Genomic DNA, 13,873 nt, shown 5'->3' on the forward strand with positions numbered 1-13,873 from the left:
TGGGTCCCTACCACCTCTTTCTTCAGCACCATGTGCTTCTGTTGGAAGCTCTGATGCCACCTGCATTCTTACTCCTTCCCACAGGCCTTGGCTTTTTCTTTCTAGAAGCCATTCGCTCGCTCCACTACCTGGACATTCTGAATGTTGAGATATTGCTTGGCATTTTCCTCCATTCTGTGTGACACTTAGTGGGCGCATTTAATTTGAGATTTATTTCCTTCTCTTCTGGGAAACTTTATTTCATTATTGTTGGGTTTTTGTTTGTTTTGGGGTTTGTTTTGTTTGTTTCTTTGTTTTTTCGAGGCAGAGTTTCTCTGTGTAGTCCTGGCTGTCCTGGAACTCACTCTGTAGACCAGGCTGGCCTTGAACCCATAGAGATTCATCTACCTCTGCCACCACCTGGCTCATTATTATTGTTTTAAGATAGGGAGTCATTATATAGCCCAGGCTGCCCTTACTTGTGATCCTCCTGGCTCAGTTCTTCCTCAGTGGGCCAGAACTGGGATTCCTTGGGACTGAAGACATAGTTCAGCAATTAAGAACCTTTGCTGCTCTTGTAGAGAATTGGAGGTGTGCATCACCTGTACTGAGCAGCTCAGGACTACCCATAACTCCAGCTACAGGGGATCTGATGTCCTCTCTAGGGGAACTTGCACACACACACGCACACACACACACACACACACACACACACACACACACTGAGATCTTTAAAATGTGTAGAGGCTAGAAGTTAAGAAGGGGCTTAGAAGTTAAGAAGGCTTTCTGTTCTTAGAGAGGACCAAGTTCCCAGCACCTATGTCAGACATTTTATAAACAACCACCTATAACTCCAGTTTAGGGGGAACTGATGCCCTATTTGGCTTTTGCAACCTCTCTCCAGATGAAATGGTTTTTTTGGAGGTCCACTAACAAGAACTGTGCTTGCCTCCCTCAGTGACAAACTCCTTTTTGGGTCAAAATCCATGTAGCTGATCAGGAAGTGTTTGCCTTTGGTGGGAATGGGGACTATTGTCCATGTTCATCTTTGGACTGCTGTCGAGTTGGGCTGGTTATGATGAAGACGTGGCTTAGAGGGAAGACAGCAGAGAAACAGAGGGCTGGGGATGTACCTCGCTCAGTAAGTTGTTTTTCCAACCCGTCTAAGGTCCTGAGATTAGTCCTAACTAGCACTGATGCTAGCTAGGAATCAAGCATATGTTAACTAGCTGACTACCTATAATCCCAACACTAGGGAGTATGTGACTAGCTCAAGTTACATGAGATACTGTCTCGAAAGACAAAAATAAAACATCCCCACCTCTGCACCCCTTCCTATAAACAAACAAATGAATAAACAAACACCATCGGAGATGTAGCTCACTTGGTAGAAAACCTGCCTAGTGTGCACAAGGCCCTGGGTATTGTCCCTAGCACCATATTTACCCAGGCATGTGGTGCAGCGGAAGGATTAGAAGTTTAAGGTCATCTTCAGCTGCATAGTGAATTTGAAGCCAGCCTAGGTCATGTGAGATTCTGTTTCAAAAAAAAAATCCGACCAAACGAGCAGAGGAGAGGGTAGTAAGAATATTGATAACAGGGCCTGGAGAGATGGCTCAGCGGGGTGAGTACTTGCTGCTGTTGCAGAAGACCTGGGGACCACACAATGGCTCACAACCATCCATGACCTCAGTTCCAGTGGTCCCAGTGCCTGCAGATATGCATAGAATGCACATGCATGTGGCTCAGGTAAAATACTCATATATACTCATATACAGCTTGTAGCTGGCATGGTGGCACATGCCCCAAGTCCCATCATTCAGGCAACAGAGGTAGGCTCTTCACTGCAAGGTCAAGGCCACCCTGGCATATGTAACAAGTTCCAGACCAGACAGGGAGATTCTGTCTCAATAAAATAACAACACTTATAATCCATGATGATAATAATTACAATGCCAAAAGATTTTCACATTCTGTTTCATTTGCTCATTAAAAGTATGTATCGGTGCTAGAGAGATGGCTCAGTAGTTAAGAGCACTGGCTTCTCATCCAGAGGACCTGGGTTCAATTCCCAGCACCCACATGACAGTTCACAACTGTCTGCAACTCTAGTTCCAGGGGATCTGACCTTCCCTTCTGACCTCTGTGGCGCTGGGCATACACATGGTGCACAGACATACAGGAAAGACATCAGTACACATGAATAAATAAACTTTAAATGTTAAGAAGTAAATATCAATATCGTTAGATCATGGGTAGTTGGCTCTGGCAGGCAACTAGAACACAGTTACCACCTGCCATTTTGGAGAAACCTGCTCCAAGTCTTAAGCCAGGATTTATCAAAGGAAACAGGCCATGCGTAGACTCAGGACTTCCTGAGCGGTGCACACGATGGCTCCAGTGCACCATGAAGAAAGGGGTACTTGGTGCTTCTGGGTGCTTGCAAAGGAAGGACTCATGGAGCAGGAGATGCCCCATAGTAGACTCTGCAAAGCAGCAAGAACAGGATTGATTGGGCAGTGTGGCCTCTGATGAGGGTAGTGTATCACAGCCAGAGGGAGGGGCAGAGCAGACTGCTCACATTCTGAGCAAGGGAGCGAAGAAAGAAAGAACTATAGGGTCTGTTCTAAGAAGACCCCCAGTGACTGAAGATCACCCTTTAAGGATTCTGCTTACTAAATATCATAGCACCATCCTTTCAATACAGCCACCTAGGGGAGTAGGCCTTTGACATTTGCATCTTTGGGGTCCCTATTCATAATCAAGTGACAGTAGCAGGGTAGGCCACTTGGTGCGCAAAGTTTCATGGCAAACACAGAAAAGGGCCATAAATTTGTGTGAGTTGATTTTTTTTTTTTTTTTTTTTTTTTTGGAGACAGGGTCCTACTATGTACCCCTGGCCAGTCTGGCATTCCCTGTAGACCAGGTTGGCCTCAAACTGGAATTAATTCTCCTGCTTCTGTTTCTGCTTCTCACATGGTAGGCTTGCAGGAGGATCTTAGCTAATGGTTTATCATACACTGGATTAATGTGTACAACTCACAGTGACAGCCCTGAAGTGGAGTGTATGCATTTTTACTGCCCAGCACAGACAGGCTGCTGAGTCTTTGGTATCAACACACTGATTTTCTGTGTGTGTGTGGAAGGGGCACTTCTCCATATCCTTCAGTCAGGTGATTAGAATCGGGTAGAGTATATAACTCAGACCTGACAGAGCCTCAGAGAGACCTGCATGACCCAGTCTGGACCAGTGAAACTTGTCTCTGGCACTGTTGCTTCAAATTTTAGACAAGAACTGTATTTTTTATCAAGATTGAAACTAAGTATGGATAAATGTTAGCATCTGTTTATTTACTTGCTTCATTCTATGTATACGGTAAAACCTGAAGTCAGTGTTTGCCAAAAGTGATATTGATTCACTTAGGATGAGCTCTGCGGATTTTATCCGCTTATATATTATTTGTATAGTTTGTATAAAGTGTTTATTTATATCAAAACAGATTTTGATATTATAAATATTGCTTTAACGATGCTTAATACCAAGTAATATTTCCTAGCATATATTTTGCTTATAACATTACTATAAAATAATATTATTATACTTTTTAAAGTTACATTTTATTATTTTATTTGTTTGTTTAGTGTGTGTGTGCACAAATGTGGAGGTCAGAGGAAACCTTGGAGGAGTTGGTTGTCCCCTACCATGTGGGTTCCAGGGATTACTCAGGCTGTCAGGTTTTGTGTCAAGTATTTTTACCTGCTGAGCCACCTCACCAGCCCATAAAACTAGTGTGAGCTTTATACTAATTCATACTGAGACAGAAACGCTTTGCCCCTCAGATGTCCGTCCCATCTCGTCTGAAAGCCAGCCAGTATGTCAGGATCTGCACTCTGATCCCTGTAGATCTGGTTTCCTGTTACCACTTCTCTAAAAGAAACTGTTCTCCCTTGAGTGGAGATGTGGCACAGTTGGTAGCATGCTTGCCTGGCGTGCACGAAACCTGGTTTCCATCCTTAGTACTGTACAAACCAGATGAAGTACTGCAAGCTGAACCAAGTAAGGGTGAGCTTGAGGCTGGCCTGGGTTATGTCTCGAAAAACAAAAAACAAGACAGCAATCACAACAAAAGCGAAGAACTCACAAAAACAACCCTTTTTACAAAAACCCAGTTCTCTGTAGAAACTGAGGCTGGGGAATTCATGGGTTCAAGGCCAAGCTGGTTTACATAGTGAAAGCTTGATTCAAAATATATAGATTTTTTAAAAAAGCAGTTCAGGGGCTGGAGAGATGGCTCAACAAATAGGAACACTAGCTGCTTTTCCAGAGGACCTGGGTTCAATTCCTAGCAACCACATGGCAGCTCACAAGTGTCTGTAACTCCAGATCCAGGGAACCTGACACCCTCACACCCATGCATATAAACTAAAGTTAAATAAATTAAAAGAGCAGTTAAAACGAGAGCATTAGCCTTACGAGGCTTGGCTGGTGTTGCCCACACCCCTCACAGAAGTAGTGGAGAGTCTCTGCTCACCTGGAGGGACTCCCTCCAAGTGGTAGTCCAGAGGAGCTGCAGTGAGCATATTACAGTGACCCGATTTTGTAGTCTTCTAGGGAGACCTCAGTGGTTCTCAGATAGACTTAGAAGTTCTTGGTAGCCATGCCATCAGCAAAGGGTCGGAGGCCAGCAGCATTGATGGGCTGCTTTGCCTGCCTTTGGGCTCAGCAACTTCAGTTACCAATCAGGAGCATCTCAGCCCGGCCCTTCTCTGGGTTCCAGTCATACACTGGCCGAGCCCCCTCCAGCAAGCAGGTAGGGCTTCTCCTGCTGGTTCCCATTATAGACAGGGTCCCTGCCTGAAGCTTGGCATTCAAAGCCTAAAGCATCCTCTGCTAATTGAGCCCCAAATCTAAATTTCCCATTGCCTCGCTTACATTGTTTCTTTCCCAGAAGAGGACGCTCTGGGTTTGTCCTTGTATAACCCAAAGACCTATTAAAATATTTTTTTCCTAAAAACAAGGGGGTTGTTTCCAGAAAAACACACACTACTACCACCTCCATAGAAGACAGAGAAAGCAGACTAAAAACCCACACTCCTGCGTCTTATGACTGTAGTCTGTCCCCTGTGTTTGCATCAGCTATTTCAGAAATAGCAGAGGCCACTTTCTGCACTTCCCATTCATTATAAATCTATCTCGAAAGCTAAGTCTGAAAAGGAGGCCACGGCCAGGCTGGAAGGCTTTATGGGAACATTTCAGTAGGAGGCGCAAGGTCAACAGAATTCGGTTTCCCTAGCGCTGGGACCTTCCTTCTTGGAATCGTACACGGGGACTGAGGGCCAGGTATCAGCTAGCTGCAGGCAGGATCAGGGGCAACTGGGATGGCGAGTTCTCAGATCCCTTCAAGCCTCAGAGCTCTGTACCTGTCAGCGGGCCCAGGCTGCTCTTCAGGTGTGGGTTTCCACTTGCCTCTTCCTGCATTGCATCAGCGGTGGGGGAACCCAGCCTCCCACCCACGCTGCGCCCACAAGTCCTTCCGGCTCGCAGAACCTCTCAGCTACTGATAACACCCTTTTGTTCTTGAATGATCCACACCCTTCGGGGGAGGGAATGAGAAAACCTCCAGGGAAAGTGCCGCGCGCCACAGATGCCGGGAAGGAAGAAGCTGGGGCGCTCTGTAAGTCCCTTTTAGCGAAGCTTGTTCCCTGGGGCTACCACCTGGCTCTGGGCTGGGTTTCCAGGCAGCGGAAGTTCTCAGGCAAGGGGCAGAGAGGAGCTCTTTAGGGGAGTCATTAGGGATTGTTTTCCAAGGAATTCTCTAGTGAAGTGTTGGGTGTCTTCCAGTGGCTTCCCACCAGACTCACAATCAGGCCAAACTCCTTCGAGTGGCATCCAGGTTTCTGTGAACCTTGCCCCAGACTTCATACCCAAGGAACTCTGATTGCTTAGAACTACCCGCCATTATCCTGGACTGGCTCTAATTTCCGTGCCTCTGTGACTGTTGCATATACTTTGGTACATCACTTTTAAACATTTAATTTTAACTTTATGTGCGTGAATGGTTTGGCTGCATGTGTATCTGCACCACATGCGTGCATGCCTGATGCCAGCAGAGGCAAGAAATGGGCTTCTGATCTCTCTGAGCTGGAGTTACAGATGGTTGTGAGCTATCATGTAGGTGCTAGGACTCAACGCTCATAACCTAACTCCTGAGCTATCACTCCAGCTCCCCACTTTTTAAGAACCCTTAAAACCCCTCAAAATGCTACTTAAAAACCTCTTCACAGCCTGGCTTGACTACCCGGACCAGGCTGGGTGCTCTGCACTCGGAGGCTCCGGGTTCCTTTCCTGGCTTATAATCTGTTAGGGTAATTATTAGGATTTGCATGCTTATCGCTTCCTAGCTGCTCCTCTAGGGCTGAGACTGTGCCAGGCAACTTTGCAAGCTGAGCCCTGATGAGTTTTCAAGTAATATTATGGAAGAATAAACACTATTCCTTTTAAGAGACTGTTCCATCAGCATGGATGTTCCTTGGCTCCTGGTGACATCTGACTTATATATTCTCATTCTCTCTCTCTCCCTCTCTCTCCCTCTTCTCTCTTTCTCTCTCTCTCTCTCTCTCCCTCTTCTCTCTCTCTCTCTCCCTCTCTCTCCCTCTTTTCTCTCTCTCTCTCTCTCTCTCTCTCTCTCTCTCTCTCTCTCCAACTCTGGACCTTGAGCCCCAAAGTTCTGGCTCCAAGATTAATGTTCTCTTTCGTTGATACCAGAGATGCTACCACAGTCTGTGAAGCATAGTAGCAATAAAGTCTTATATAACACGGACTGGCCTTAAACTCATTCTGTAGCTGAGAATGGCCTAGAACCTCTGATTCCCGCCCCCGTCAACACTTCTTGAGTGCTGGGCTGGGCTCACACTGTGTCCAGATTACTCAGTACTTTGGATTGAAATCAGGGTCTCACGCATGCTGGGCAAACACTAAGTTACATACGTTCCCAGACACCAAGATGCTATTTAAAAGCTGAGTTAGAAGCTGGGCAGTGGTGGCACATGCCTTTATTCCTAGCACTCGGGAGGCAAAGGCAGGCAGATTTCTGTAAGTTCAAGGCCATTCTGGTATACAGAGCGATTCCAGGACAGCCAGGGCCACACAGAGAAACCCTGTCTCAACCCCCACCTCTCAAAGCTGAGTCTGGGTACATAACAGTAATTCTAGCCTCAGGAGGTGAGGGAACTGCTGTCAGGTGGAGGCCAGCCTGAGCTACATAGCCAGACCCTGTCTCCAAGACCCAAAAGAAAAAAAAGAAAGAATTTGAGATGCCACCCCAGATCTTGAAAACTCCTGGAGTGGTGCCCAACAGTCTGTTTAAACCAAACCCACAGGTGATTGTGTGGCAGGCTCAAGATGGAGAGCCATGGTTTATACCACAGCCGCCCTGATGGCTTGCTGAGAACCAGGGGAGGGCGCTCCAGGACAAACTTTTAGCAGTTAAAGTAAGTACAACAATCTGGCAATGGGAAAGGGAATCTGTGAAACAGGACAGAGGACCAGAAGCTTGAATTCTGAGCTGCTCCAGCCTGTGGGGCAGCATTGTATGAGTGATGTCACGTGCATCGTTGGTTAACCAACTGACCTGGTCCTTAGTTTTCCCATCTGCAAAGTGAGGGTTCCTGCTGAATCTTCTCAGCTCTGATTTCCTCCTTCCATTAGGTTGTTCAGCTCTCCCTTACGAAGAGTGTGCTGCCGCCTGTGCCAAAGGATAGACTTAGGACAGAATGCTAGCGTTTGCTTATCCATGCTGTGAAAAGGTCTCACACTGTAGACCAGGATGGCCTCAGACTCTTGATGTTCCTCCTCTGCTGTATCAGCCCTCTTGAGTGTTTGGATTACTGGTAGGAGCCACCATGCTCAGCATGTGACCGCTCATTTAAAATTGTTTTTAAAATTTATTTTTATTCCTGAGTATGTGTGTGCCTGTCTGTCTGATGTGTGCCACATGTGTGCAGGTGCTCTTGGAGGCCAGAAGAGGGAGCTGGAGCCTTGTACTAGAGTCACAGGCAAGTGTGAGTGGCCTGCTGTGGATCCTGGGAAACGGACCTCAGTTCTCTGCAGAAGCAGCCATCTCTGCCTGCAGCCCATGACTATGCTTGCTTGCTTGCTTGCTTGCTTGTTTTTGAGACAGGGTTTCACTATGCAGCTTTGGCTGGCCTGGAATTCCCTATTCAGACAAGCTTGACTTCAAACTCTCAGAGATCCACTTGCCTTTGCCTCACATGCTGGGATTAAAGGTGTGGCTACCACATCCTGCTTCTGACTACTCCTTTTTATGGATCTTTTCCATTCTTGGAAACAGTTGAAAATGTCAAATCTTGTGGCAGCCATCTTTTTTACCTTCTTCCTTGGGGGCAGGATGTGAAAAAAGGAAACTTTTGAGTTGACGTATATGATTGTGCTCTAGTTGACATACATGACTGTATTCTAGTTGACACAGGTGTGTTCTAGGAGACACATATATGACTGTGTTCCAATTAACACATGACTGTGTTCTAGTTGACACATATGACTTTGTTACACAAAGTGGAAGATGATTTGGTCACATTGGTCTGGATCTCCGTCCGCTGCTTTGGGCCCCTTGCTGAGCCAGCTCCAGTCACCCTCCCAGTCTGCCTGCTGCTCCTGCTCACAGGGCCACCTCATTATGGTTTTTCTGAGCTCCTGCACTTTCCTTGTTCTGCAGCACTGGCTTGCCTAATTCGCATGTCCTCTTTTACTTACTGTTGTTCCTTTGAGAAGGGTTGGGGGTGCCAGGGTGGCTTACTCAGCTCTACAGGGGCTTGTGACTAGTGGGGACACATTGACACATTGAGGTGCTCTCCTACTGGCTTCACATGAGCCCTGGAGCCAACCCCACAGTGGGTAGCACTGTGTCCACAGGACGCTGAGGAAATCTAGCATTCAGCCAACAGCTTGAAGCCTCAGGTCTACTTGCCTAAAAGGAAGGAAGGATGCTTCCTGTCCTTCTGAGACAATTAGGAACACTTAAGAAGGAATGCATTGTAAAGGTAGAGCAAGGGGCAGAGGGAGGTAGCACAGTGGATTCTGGTGCTGGGCATCTTCAGCACACAGGAAACAATGAGTTCCAGACAAACCTAGGATATATAGACTCTGCCTCAAAAAGCTATCTCCTTCCCCAAACCCCAAATGTATAGAGCAGAGTCAGAAAGGGGGTTAGAAGAAATTGAATCACCAGCAAGAGAACCTGGTTGAGTACTCAAGTCTGGAGAGGCTTTCAGCTCTCAGAAGGGGCTCAAAGAGAGTATGACCTTCAACAGACCTGCAAGTGCTGCACATCTCTGTCTAATCCATGAGCTTGCAGCCCAAGTTTCCCAGAATGTAGAAAAAGTTCAAACACATAGTTCTTGAGGTGACATTGGTAGCCCTTGATCTCACAGGTGAAAGAAGTAGTTCTTGCCTGCCTGGAACTCAGAGATCTGTTGGCCTCTGCCTCCCAAGTGCTGGGATTAAAGTCATGTTTCACCCAGCAAGAAGAATACCAGCTAGGACTCTAACTCAGATCTCACTCTGGGATCCCCTCAGCTCCCTGGGTCTGGTGATCTATGTAGGAAGAATTTAGAAAACGGGCTGGTAGGTAAATGTCTCATCAGGTAAATGTTTGCAACCCAAGCCTAGCAATGTGAGTTCAAATCTCTGGAATCCCTATTAACACAGAGAGAAATGATTCCGTAAAGTTGTCCTCTCGTCCCATACGTGCCTGTGACAAGCACAAGCATGCCCACAAACATAATCAGACAAGCAGCACAAACCTCAACCTAGAAGATAGAATCTAGCACGGAGAAGGTGAGAGGGGGCTAAGAGACCATTGTTGAGGGAAACACTGAGGGGGCGAGCTGGACAATGCCCAGAGAGACCAGTATTTCAACCTACATTTTAGGTTGGCTTTATGCTCGTTCTTACAGTTTCTGGAACAGACAGCTTCCTAAGGGCATTTCCTTATCTAGGTGTTTGACAGGCTCAATTGGATTAGCTCTGAAGGGACAATTAGTACGCCTTTGCTCTTTACCAGAAAACCTCTAGCTAGATAGTAATCGTATGGTCGTTTGGACAGTTTCAGAATGTCATGGCTCCACCCGGGCCTGCTCTTCTAACCTGTAATCTAAGTTCTGCAGCTTTGGTTCCTCACTTTACAAGATGCTGATGATGAGGGAGGAGCCCATCCTTGGCTTTCAAGCCTTCTAGAACCTGACTAACAGCAATGTATATCAGTAAAAGACATGAACTGGGTATGGTAGAGAACACCTGTAACCCCAGCACTTAATAGGCTGAGGCAGGAGGGTTACTGTGTGATCAGGGGCTAGTCTTGTTTACAGAGTAAGGTCCTATCTCAGCAAACATCTTCATGATAATAACAATAATAATAATTTAAAAATAGAGAAATTGTGTGTAATGATAGCTAATATAGCCTTTGAGTCAAGTATATTGTCATAGGTTCTTTTTCTTTTAATTAAGAAAAAGTTGTGGGGCACATGCCTTTAGTCCCAGCACTGAGGAGTCAGAGACAGGACAGCAGGGTTACATGGGGCTGGGGTGATGGCTCAGCAGTTAAGTATACTTATTGACTGCTCTTCCATAGGACCTGGGTTCAATTCCTAGCACCCACATGGCAGCTCACAAGGGCCTGCAACTCCAGCTCTAGGAGATCTGACTCCCTCTTCTGGCCTCTTCCAGAACCAGAGTTGTGAGCAACCTGATGAGGTGTTGGAAGCAAACCAGGGTCTTGCAAGAGTAGTAAGCACTGTTAACTACTGCGCCATACCTCTAGTCCTAAAAAGCCTTTTAAAATATTTTTAACATTTATTTATTTGTTTAGTGTGTGTGTGTGTGTGTGTGTGTGTGCGCGCGCATGTGCGTGTTTGCACATCACCCCCAGATGTCACAGGCCTACATGTGGAGGCTAGAGGACGACTTGCAGGAATCTATTTTCTTTCTCTACCATGTGGGTACCAGGGATGAAGCAATGTCAGGAGAGTGGGGAGGACTCTGGCAGCTGAGCACTTCTTTTTCCATGGATTTGAATCTAAAGAGAGACTGTTGGGTGGAGCCTGGCTGGAAGGAGAGAGACAGCCTCCCCCAGATTTCCAGCTGCCCCAAGTGGTTGCCTCACAGGCTGTTACTTAACTCTCCTTACCACTTCCTGGGGTGGGGAAGGGAAGGGTGGAGTGTAGCAGCTGATGCAACAGGCCAAGCAAAGCTGCTGTTGTTCTTTGAGGACAGAGGCAAGGCCAGCAGGGTTGGGCTGTCCTGGGCTGCAGCTGTAAGACTCCGCTCTCTGAAAGGTCTCAGCTTCCTCTTCTTGCTGTCTTTATTACTGAAATGGGGCTCACCCTCTGACCCTCTAAATTTCTCTGTTAGGATTCACCTGCATTCATTCACAACTTCATTAACTTGAAGCCATGTCTGCTGGGAACACATGCAGTGGGGTGTTCAGAAGGGGACAGGCTGATTGGAGGACCTGCTCCCACTAGATCATGCTTCCCAGGAGTTCTTCCAGGGGGAAATGGATCCAGCCAGAGGGATCAGAATGTGTCAGATCCAAAAATGTCTTCTGTAGTGCCAACAGCTTCAAAACACACCTTGGGGAATGCACTTTCTGTTTAAGGACACATCTAGCCATTAGAAATGAGCTATGTGTCATTTTCTCTTTTCCATTACACATACAAACACACACACGCACACACACACACACACGTGTAGCTGGGGTGATGTTTCAGTCCAGTGTATCTTAGATGTGCGTGCATGCTTGTGTGTGTGTGTGTGTACATATATATGTATGTATGTATGTATATATGTATATATATATGGGGCATGATGGCTCAGTGGGTAAAGGGCACTTGCCACAATAGTGTAGCAATCACTTAAATTCAATTTCTGAGGCCTAGATACAGGTAGAAGGAGAGAATAAACTTCATAATGCTATCTTCTGACTTTCACTGAAAAGAAAAGAAGCTGTGGAGGTACACAGAATTTGGCTGACCAGTAAGTTCCTAGGATCTATTGTATCTTCCCATGCCCAGTGCTAGGGGTCCAGATATGCCTGGAATTATTATTATTATCATTATTATTATTACTACTATTATTTATAGGCATTCAGATATAGCTCCTTGAGCAAGAGCAGTAAGCGCTTTACCCCCTGAGCCATCTCAGCAGCACCTAGAACATATATGTTGAATGTAACATATAGAATTCTGTCCTGTGTGGGAAAATTCACTTCTAAATCTTTCCCCAAGTCAGTTCATTCTGAGATGATTAATTTGGTTAATATATGATTGGCCCCTTTTCTCCTTGGCATCGAATAACTAAATTTAGAAAGAAGCCTTGAGCAAGGTAGCTTATAATTTAAGTGCACATTTTATGATTATACACTTGTTCACATACAGGGGTATGCAATCAAATGTGATCATCTGGACAGCCTGAAATAGAGCAATTATGGTGTTAGTGCAGTGGGGCAGGAGCTGGGGGCCTTCTTGTGTCAGCCATCACCCTGATTTATGGATGGTTTTATCTCATTAACCTTTAAGTCCGGAGCTCATGAGTGACTCTTGGAACTGCAACCTACGTGGAGGCAACCGTGTAGTTCTCCACATACCAAACTGAATTGGCCCAGCCAGCACGAGTCATAGACAGCATCTTCGGAAAGGCTTTGCATCCGGCTGGAGAAGGACCCCACTTCTCTCTCTTACCAAAGGCTTTGCCTCCTTTTGTTTCAGATCACTAGTTGAAGCAAGGACCCTGGCTTTCCCTTCTAGCTGAGTACCAGATTACATTTAGGCCATTTGAATCTTTAAAAGCTGCTTCCTCCAAAGAGATGGTGGCTTAGTTAAGATTACTACTGCTGTGATGAAACACCATGATCAAAGCAACTTGGGCAGGAGAGGGTTTATTTGGCTTAGGCTTCCACATCAAAGGAAGTCAGGACAGGAACCTAGAGGTAGAAGCTGATGCAGGGGCCATGGAGGAGTGCTGCTTACTGGCTTGCTCACTCATGGCTTGCTTAGCTTGCTTTCATACAGAAACCAGGGATAGCGCCACCCACAATGGCCTCGGCTCTCCTCCATCAATCAGTAATTAAGAAAAGGCTCTACAGCCGGATCTTATGGAAGCAGTTTCTCAGTTGAGGTTCCCTCCTTTCAGATGACTCTAGCTTGGGTCAAGTTGACATAAAACTAGCAAAGGCAGAAGGAAATAGATGTGGATTGTTGTGACAATCCTTGTTTGGATCCGATGTTGCAGGGTCCTGTGGATGGCGACAGCCTAGGAGAGCACCACTGTGCACCTGCTGGGAGGATTAGGGCAGTTGCAGTGAAGGGTGCCTGCTCCCACTGTGGCTGGAGACAGACTGGCTTCCCTTACCCAGTTCTTGCTTCTGGGACTCAGCATTTACAGAACTGTCACAGGGACCAAGCCCCAGGGCAAAAGCGGTTATAGCTTTTCTTCTTCATGCAGCTCCACAAGTCTCCAAGTGAGTGAGTGAGCTTGCTACTTTTTGTGACTGGGTTGAGGTGATGGTCTGGGTGGACCAATGAAAGGAATGTAACAGGAAGTTTTAATTCATGCAAGAAGCAGGAAGCTCTTCTCTGCACTAAGCTGTGCTGGCTATAGCTGCTAAAGGAGACTTCTGGTCAGAAAAATGGCTACCTCTACAAAACACTTCGCTACTCTTAAGGCATTTAGAGTTAAAATTTATTATTATTTTCTGCATAATATGTGTGCATGATACACGTGTGTGTGCATGTGTGTCTCCTGTGAATGTGCTGAGGTTAGAGGACAATACTGTCATGTTACTCTTCTACCTTTAGCTGGGTTCCAGGGTTGAACAGA

At 46.3% G+C, this 13,873-nt stretch overlaps 1 long non-coding RNA gene across 2 annotated transcripts in view; it reads left to right on the plus strand.

Moving 5' to 3' along the window:
* Positions 1–5,575: 5,575 nt before the first annotated feature.
* Positions 5,576–13,873, plus strand: part of Gm38424 — a 66,490-nt gene continuing 58,192 nt past the window's right edge. The window contains exons 1-2 of one of the 2 annotated variants that reach the window (XR_868330.2): positions 5,576–5,654; positions 7,360–7,470. This is a non-coding gene — a long non-coding RNA (predicted gene, 38424). The remainder of the gene's footprint in view (positions 5,655–7,359; positions 7,471–13,873) is intronic. The other variant, XR_868331.2, reaches the window with a different exon arrangement.

Source organism: Mus musculus, chromosome 5 (assembly GCF_000001635.26).
Source record: "Mus musculus strain C57BL/6J chromosome 5, GRCm38.p6 C57BL/6J".
Classification (NCBI taxonomy): domain Eukaryota; kingdom Metazoa; phylum Chordata; class Mammalia; order Rodentia; family Muridae; genus Mus; species Mus musculus.